Below are 8,909 nucleotides of genomic sequence, written 5' to 3' on the forward strand. Positions count from 1 at the left end.
CCCCAGTTTGCAATTTCAGCAATCTGGTTGCTAGGTTGCCAAATGACCAAATAAGCAACCATGCATTTATTTGAATAAGAGACTGGAATATGAATAGGAGAGGGTCTGAATACAAAGATGAGCAATTAAAAGTAGCAATACCAATAAATGTGTTGCCTTACAGAGCATTTGATTTTTTAGATGGGGTCAATGACCCCCATTTGAAAGCTGGAAAGAGTCAGAAGAAGAAGGCAAATAATTCAAAAACTATGTATAAAAAAAATAATAAAGAGCAGAAAAGTTGCTTACAACTGGCCATTCCATAACATACTAAAAATTAACTTAAAGGTGAACCACCCATTACCTGTCTGATGCCCCATGTTCCTGTATGAGGGGGTTGCCATATTTGTGCAGCATTAGAAACTTTAACTGACAGGTTTAGATGGGACAGTCAGGTTGGCAAAACAGTCAGGTTTAGAAAATTCAACTAACAATTACTTAGATTACAAAAATAAACCACTCAGCAAATAACAACATGACCCTGGGGCAGTGTGTAGTTTGACATGCAGCTAAACCTCCCCACAATCCAATAAGGGTAGGACTACACGGATGTTTTTGGCGCGATCCAATGAGCTGCGACAAAAATAAGGTACATGAATGCAGTGTACATGAACTCCAAGTAGAGAATGTCCCATTAACAACCACCCTCTGTACCCGATCCTGTAGCCAGTTTCCTATCCATGTGCAAACGACTTCATTAAGCCCAAAAGACCTTAGTTTATAAAGCAGTCGTTTGTGGGGCACAGTATCAAACGCTTTGGCAAAATCCAAATAGATCACATCTACTGCCCCCCCACTATCCAGAATCTTACTTACCACATCATAAAATGCAATCAAATTCGTCTGACATGACCTATCCTTCATAAAGCCATGCTGATTGTTGCTCATAATGCCATTCATTAGGACAACATTTTGAATGTGATCCCTTAACAAGCCTTCAAATAATTTGCCCACCACAGATGTCAAGTTTACTGGCCTATAATTGCCAGGCTGAGATCGTAATCCCTTTTTAAATATTGGAATAACATCAGCTTTTCTCCAATCCATAGGCACCATACCAGATGACAGTGAATCTGAGAAAATCAGAAATAAGGGCTGGTCTAAAACTGAACTAAGCTCTCTGGTGAACAATCTGAAACCAACTGAACTGAAAAAAGTATTGGAAAGTGAACAACCACTTTAAGGGTCTTTTTGCTGGAAACACTGTTAAGAGCAGAACTCCGATTAGGTTAGTTGTAATGAGCTGCACAGAGGTTGGCCTGAAAATATCTATTGCGTATATAGACCGACCTTAGAAGAGGCAGAAGTGGGTCAAACTAATGGAGATGTGGCAGAGAAGGGGTTGTTCACCTTTCAGTTAACTTTTAGTATGATGTAGAGTGATATTCTGAGACAATTTGTAATTAGTTTTAATTTGTTATTATTTGTTGTTTTAAGTTATTTGACTTTTTTATTCAGCAGCTCCCCAGTTTGCAATTTCAGCAATCTGGTTGCTAGGTTGCCAAATGACCAAATAAGCAACCATGCATTTATTTGAATAAGAGACTGGAATATGAATAGGAGAGGGTCTGAATACAAAGATGAGCAATTAAAAGTAGCAATACCAATAAATGTGTTGCCTTACAGAGCATTTGATTTTTTAGATGGGGTCAATGACCCCCATTTGAAAGCTGGAAAGAGTCAGAAGAAGAAGGCAAATAATTCAAAAACTATGTATAAAAAAAATAATAAAGAGCAGAAAAGTTGCTTACAACTGGCCATTCCATAACATACTAAAAATTAACTTAAAGGTGAACCACCCATTACCTGTCTGATGCCCCATGTTCCTGTATGAGGGGGTTGCCATATTTGTGCAGCATTAGAAACTTTAACTGACAGGTTTAGATGGGACAGTCAGGTTGGCAAAACAGTCAGGTTTAGAAAATTCAACTAACAATTACTTAGATTACAAAAATAAACCACTCAGCAAATAACAACATGACCCTGGGGCAGTGTGTAGTTTGACATGCAGCTAAACCTCCCCACAATCCAATAAGGGTAGGACTACACGGATGTTTTTGGCGCGATCCAATGAGCTGCGACAAAAATAAGGTACATGAATGCAGTGTCGGATGGTGTTGCAGCGTTGATCCAAGCGACACGACTGTCTGCAGACGCAGCGTCTGCATCCAACAGTCATGTCGCGTCAGATCAACGCTGTGACTTCATCTGATAATGCATTCACTTACCTTATTTTTGTCTCATGCATTTTGTCGGAGCACATCTGATCAAGCCGAAAAAGTCCATGTAGTCCTACCCTAAAGAGACTGAGCTTGTACATTTTACTGGATAGGCAAGTGGAATAGAGTAGAGGTGAATCTTTAAAAAATAACAGAAAATACAATGAATATGTTTGAAATGAACAACAACATTTGAATATGTAACATCTAAGTACATAACTGCAGCAAAAAGCACATTAGCTGGGACAAATTTGTATGCAGCAGTGTCTCTGAGATGCTGGCAGCTGTAAAGGTGACTAATGTAGCTTTAAGTCCATTTGCTTGCCGCCAAAAAGGGAGAATGCAGAACTGTGCGCTTCTTCCACAGCATGGACTGTAAAATGGAGTCTTAGCTCCCACAAGGCACTGTGTTGGTCACATGTTAGGAGTATAGAATCCTGAATAGTTTGCACATATTTCTGTGTTTTTTTTTTCCAGTTATTACAGTTTTGTTAATGAAGGTGAATTGCCCTTTAAGCTGTGAGTCTAACTTTTCCCAAGGGACCTGTTGGCTAAATTGTTACAATTACTTATTTGCTTATCTCAAAATTGTTACAAAATTATCTTATCGGCACCTCATGGCTGTTCTGGGCTCTCTGCCAATGAAGTTAGAAACATTGTATCTTTTTTAGCTGTTCAGAGCAGAGAGAAAACAAACAAAAAAATGAAGAGTACTTTCCAGTACAAAAACGAGACTGCGGGTTCAAGGAGAAGGAAAGTCATAAATTGAATCCTCCTTCATTGCATTCCCCACCAGGTCCCCTCCTGAAACGCCTTAGTAAAAACTCGCATATCACTGCTGCATCTGTGCACTAACATTCAGAAATTATGGCGCTTGTAACAGTTTGGCACCACCATTTTCACATAGTCGCGTCACTTCTGCCCTGCGCTCAATCGTTAGTGCGCATGCGCCTCCTTCGTGACCCCATGACATCGCATCATACACACATCATACACGCATTCTGTATCTGAATGCAAGCAAGGACCCAAACCTGCGCTTACTGCTGCACATTCTTCTGTGCATGCGCAGGGCACTGCTGATACCTACTGCGCATGTGTATGCCGTATGCATATCGATTTCTGGACTGCAGACAGGGTATGACTTTTTATACATGTTCATACTTATTGCAAAATCGATTGCAGCAAAAATACTACTGGAAAAACTAATGAGAGAATGCTTGCTGTCACAGATACATACTTTTCATTGGCAATAATTAGAGCTTAATTTTATTTTTGACTTTCCTTCTCCTTTAAGCTGTCAAAAGCGGGCCTGTCCCTCTGAAAACCGGACAGTTGGAAGGTATGCTATAGTTAACTTTTAATATACTTTCATATTTTAAAAAGTAGTTTTTTAGTGTCAATATCACTGTAACTGTTTTTCTCACTCCAGTCCAACCTTTCTCCTGTCTGCTATCAGAGCTAGTAAGTTCAATCACAAACCTTAGTGTGGTTTTGTTATCTGTTCTTAACTGTTTGCCTGTGTCTTGAGACTTCCTTGCAGGGCCGCCATCAGGGGGTCACAGGGGGGACAGTCCTCCTGGGCCCGGTGGGTTCTCAGCTCTAAGTGGGGCCCGGCCGTGCAGCACTTTTGTGATTCGTCAGGCCCCCTTTACCCAGTCAAATAGGGCCCACCCTGTGTAAATTTCATTGGTGGTCAGCGGCAATTTGAGTTGGCTGCGACCCATGCGTACGCATGACGTAGGTACGCACAGGCGCAGCTCTAATAAGAAAGTGTGTCGCCTGCCGGCTGCAGGCAGACGATTAAAGACTCGTCGGAAGCCAGTGCTTCTTCCTTGGAGACAGCGGTGCTACTTCCTGGAGATGAAGGGGGGGCCCCTGTTTTGAAGAACTTGTAGGGGGCCCTGGTGACTTGTTTTTTCTTTTTCTTGAACCCATGGCCACCATTGTAGCCCCTGGCCACCAATGTGTTATTTTTTATAACTTTGGTAACAGATCATTTTTTGGAAAATTTTTAATGGGGCCCTGACCACTTTTTTTTCTTTAACTTGTAGGGGGCCCTGGGTGCTTTGTTTTTTTTCTTTAACTTGTAGGGGGCCCTGGCCATTCAGGTTTCTTGATTTTCTTTAAATTGGTAAACCAAATCTCTCTTATTTGTACAATTTAAATGCAGAATATTTGAAATCATAGTGCATTTTAGGTTAGAGCAGGTACCTGCTTAAAGAGCTTACCTTAATGTGGTCTTGTGGTGGCAGGCTTAATAACCCTTGGCCAAATGATTTTATTCACTGTTTTAGTGCTTGTGTCCATGTGACATTTGTACTGGTGGGGGGGGGTGGCGAGGTAGGCGTTGCAAGGAGGACGAAGGTGTGGTTAGGGGGCCCAGAAAACTTTGTTGTGCGGGGCCCTGTGATTTCTGATGGCAGCCCTGCTTCCTTGTGAATGTCTGACCGGTGGAGTCAAGATTGCAGATGTCACCCATAATAAAACAAAAGCGTCTGTTCAAGGTAAAGAAATCCTTGACTGACATATTCCCTCAGTCTATCTAGGACTGGGTGAGCTGGTTTTTGTGCTATGTCCTATCAAATGTCCTCTATCAAATGTCCTCTATCAAATGTCCTCTATAAAAGTGTATATGTGTGGAAAATAGAGGGAAAAGTGGTCATTCTTCCAGGTTGTAAAGGAATACAGGGTGCACTTTAAAGGAATTTTTTTTACTTTTAAGGAAGAGTATCCCTTTAAGTAAGAATATTACAGCTATGTTCTAAACAATCGAATAATAAGATGGGGTATATAAAGATAAGAACTGAGGTTGCTGGGAAATGGCCTGGCATAAGGTATATTAGGGAAAACTTAGCAATAAGACTGTTAGAAATTGTGTTTTGAGCCAAAGCAACCACAGACTAGCAGTGGAACACGTGTGAGTATGTGGCATGCCGTGCCATTTTGGAAGTGATGGCAAAATGAAGGATCATTTGTTATAATGTAAAGCAGAGGAATCCGGACGGGACAGGTGGTAAATGGGAGAGAGGTGGTTTGCAGATAACGATTGGCGAGACCTTCCTATTTTATCAGTGATCTTAATTTAAATCAGGGGGACACCATAATAGCTTTTCTTTTGGATAGAAGTACATGCTGCTAAAAAGGTGTCATTACCAACAAGAAGCTAAATAATATAAGGCCACTAACAACAACAATTATCAGTGTCAATCTCAGCATTCTTCTGTAAAGCAGGAGAGCCCAGCTAGTCCTGGATTTCAACGCCCTTTTGGGGCCGAAGAGCCCAGCTAGTCCTGGATTTCAATGCCCTTTTTGGGCCCCTGGAACTTTCTGCTGCGGTCCTAGCTGGGTACCTACCAACTTCAGAAGTTCCAAAATGATGTACAAGCACGGGTCAAGCAAAGAGGAGTCAAAAACAGGCAGAGGTCAGGACAAGCAGCAAGTTTTGAAGTCAAAGGTCATGCCAAAATAAAAAAAAAACAGGATCAGATAAGTGGAAGAGTTTGATCAGTATGACAGGTTCCCACAGAGTAAGGGTAGGACTACATGGAAGTTTCCGGCGGAATCCGACGCGCTACAACAAAACGACAGAGCTGCGGATCTTGTTGATACGACACTGTCGACACTGTCGGACGCAGGGTCTTGGCATCAGTCTCAGATCAATAATAACAAAAAAAACAGCAGTTACAGACTTTGCACACGGGTGACTGTGTGTACAGGCACATAGAATCCTTAGTGTCAAGATCCCAGACTCTCTGTGTCTCTCCCAGCTACTGCTCCAGAGACTGAGCAGCCTGTGGTTTAAGGGCTCCTGATTAGCCGCCTGAGGCTAATCAGACCCAGCTGGTCAGCCTGTAGCACTTCACTCTGCTACATACCTCCCCTGTTTGCAGGAGGACCTATCTTCCGCGGCTGAAGCCCAACTCTCCAACCCTTGTCTAGAAAAGAAATCTGCATTTTGATTTTTCTTTCCAGGCCTGTGCTTGACCCTAAAGGTTGGAGGGCCATGTACCACCACATCAAGCTGGCGTTTGTGTCTTTCATGGCATGAAGCCATTTTAACAGTGTGTGTGATCAGTCACCAACACAAACTGCACCCCTGCCAGGTAGTACTGAAGTGCCTCAATGGCCCATTTAGCAGCCAGACCCTTTTTTTCTATAACTGAATAGTTTTTCTCTGTGGGAAATGTTTGCTACTGAGGAAAAGAATCACATGCTCAAACCCATCAAAATTCTGAGAAAACAATGCCCCTAGACCCACCTCTGAGATGCCGGTCTGCAGAATAAAAGATTTTGAAAAATCCGGACTTCTTAAAGTTAATGAACTTGACAGACAGATTTTTATATGATCAAAAGCCACTCATGTGACCATTCTACCTCTGTAGGGGCATTTTTATTTCTCTTTGTCAAGTCTGTGAGTGGAGACATAATTGTACAGTAGTGGGAAATATAGCTGTGGTAGTAACCAGTGAACCCCCAAAAAGACCTTACCTCAGTTTTTGCCTGGGGTCTGTCTGAGTGCTGCTAGCTTATCCACTACAGGCATAACCTGGCCATTACACACACAAATCCTAGGTACAGTTGTACCCAATGCACACTTCTTGGGATTTGCTGTCAAGCCAGCTAGTCTTAGGGAGTGCTAGACAGCCCTTAAACTGTCCAGATGACCTTGCCAGGTTTTGCTATAAACTAGGGATGCACCAAATCCAGGATTCGGTTCAGGATTCGGCCTTTTTCAGCAGGATTCGGATTCGGCCGAATCCTTGTGCCTGGCCAAACCGAATCCTAATTTGCATATGTAAATTAGGGACAGGTAGAGAAATCATTTGACTTTTAGTCACAAAAGAAGAATTTTTTCCACTTTTTCCTTTCCTGCCCCTAATTTGCATATGCAAATTATGATTCTATTCGGTATTTGGCCGAATCTTTCACCAAGGATTCGGGGATACGGCCGAATCCCTAATAGTGGATTTGGTGCATCCCTACTATAAACTACCATGTCATCCAAATAGGCTGCAGCATAACCAGCATGAGGGTACAACACCTTATCCATAAGCCTTTGGAACGTAACAGGGGCCCCATGTAAGCCAAATTGCATCTTGTTGAATTGGTATAAGCCATATGGAGTAGCAAAGGTAATTTTTGGTTTAGAATTTCCTTGCACAGGTCAACACAAACCATTACTGACCCATCTGGCTTAGGAACCAGAACTATAGGGCTACACCAGTCACTATTAGACTCCTCAATCACCCCCAGAAGCATTTCTGTCAGCTCCGTCCTCACAAGACCTTTCCTAGTCTGATCGTTATGCATTTCTTTAGGGAGCCCCACCCTTGAAAACAGCTCAAAAAGTTTAGCAGCCACTTGCTTAGCAGTAGCTGTTCTTAAAGGCAATGCCACTGGGTAGTGATTGGCATATTCTACCACTACTAAAATGAACTTGTGAGTGACCTTTTGAAAAGGGTTCTATAGGGCCAACAAGATCTACCCCAACTATATCAATAGGAAGATCTATTAAAGTCAAAGGTATTAAAGGGGCAGGTTTTAGATTTTTTTGGCTGGTTAACTGGGCATGGTCTGGGCATGCACCAAAGAATTTATCAACATCTTTGTAAATACCTCGCCAGAAAAAACCTTGTACTAGTACTCGGTCTAAGGTTGTATCTCTACCCAAATGTTCACACCAGGGAACTGTATGATTCAAGTTAAACACGGCCCTTTTAACTCCCTAGGAAGCATCATTTGTTTCAAAAACTCCCCTGTTTGTGTATTCTTGTACACCCTGTATAAAATCATTATGCAATTCAAAATAAGGGAAAAGGTTAACACTTTCAGGTATAATTACTTTGTCCCCAATTTTTACTACTGGATTTCGCTAGAGGGTGGATGCTGGCTCTGTGGACGACTGTTGCCAAACTTTGCCCGGACCAAGTACCTCTTCTGCCGACGGGTAATTTTCCACTAGTTGTACAGCTAGCGTGTGGTTAATAGCTTAGTGCCTTTGACTCAGCGGCATAAACGGCATCCCTAAAAGGTAGTACCGAAGTGTCAAGATCCCAGACTCTTTCTCTGTGTCTTTCCCATATAACAGTTGCTGCCCGAAATCCACTGCAATCTTTAACGGAATGTATTATCTGTGTCTTTCCCAGTTAATGCTCCAGAGACTGACCAGCCTGGGGTTTAAGGGCTCCGGATTAGCCACCTGAGGTTAATCAGACCCAGCTTGTCAGCTTGTAGCACCTCACTCTGCTATAAGCAGGATCTGAAAATAATCAAGTATTTTTCTTCACTATTGCTCTTTCAGCATGTTTCTCTACATTCTGTCTTCATGCAGCAGTTCATAACTGTCAGATATTAATTGACAGTTAGATCCAATATATCTTATAGGGGGGCCACATTTTGCCTAGAAGAAGTACTAGAGCTCACTCTATTAAAATCACCACACATCATGTCTCTCCACATGCAGGATTTGTGCAAAAGGCAGTTATTTTGTTAGCTTTTGTTTGTACTGGAATCCATTATATAGCTCTAATTCATCTGCTAGGAAAGGAGCCCCCCCAAAAGATATATTGGACCATTCATCTGACACCCAACTCCTGCATGAAGACAGAATGAGGAGAAACAGATACTGAGAGAGGAATAGTGAATACAAAC

The sequence above is a fragment of the Xenopus laevis genome, chromosome 2S, assembly GCF_017654675.1.
Source record: "Xenopus laevis strain J_2021 chromosome 2S, Xenopus_laevis_v10.1, whole genome shotgun sequence".
Taxonomy (NCBI): Eukaryota; Metazoa; Chordata; class Amphibia; order Anura; family Pipidae; genus Xenopus; species Xenopus laevis.